Consider the following 630-nt stretch of genomic DNA (forward strand, 5'->3'; position numbering starts at 1 on the left):
GACAAGCGGGGTGGGGGGCGTGGGAAGGGGGAGAGGACGGGGCGGGAGCGGGTGGGTCAGCCGCCTCCTGCGAGCCCCAGTCCCCACACCAGGCTGGGTGGCTCTGCTCTCTGGAACAGAGGCCAACGCCGAGACAGGAAACTTACAGTTTATTTTTAAAAACAGATGAATCTGTGAAGGAAACGCAAACTGTTTTTCTGGGTCTGCAACACGTCCTTAGCCCGTTTCACTGTCCCGGTGGATTTATCCCGGTGATATTTTTCCAGGGGGTGTCATCAGAGCCCCGTACGCCCCCAGATTAGGTGCCTGTGTGACAGTGCAGCCTTTCTGTCCACAAAATTGATCATAATAGCCAACTCAGCCGTTCCTGCAGCCAGACCTTCCAGAAAACCTCCTGCAGCCAGACACCGCCCTGGGCGCTGGGGTGCACTGGTGAGTGGGAAGGCGGCCGGAGCCCCCACCTCGCGCCCCCCCGCCCACGGGTGTGGGGGGTGAAGACGTGAGACCCTGTCACTGTACAGCAAGGCCAGCACAGTCCTCTGGGGATGGTGGCTGTCCCTTGGGATGCCATCCGGGACGGGGACCGTGCTGGCGCCGATGGTGTGCGAGGAAGCAGGCTGTGTCCCTTTC

Source organism: Suricata suricatta, chromosome 2 (genome assembly GCF_006229205.1).
Source record: "Suricata suricatta isolate VVHF042 chromosome 2, meerkat_22Aug2017_6uvM2_HiC, whole genome shotgun sequence".
Taxonomy (NCBI): domain Eukaryota; kingdom Metazoa; phylum Chordata; class Mammalia; order Carnivora; family Herpestidae; genus Suricata; species Suricata suricatta.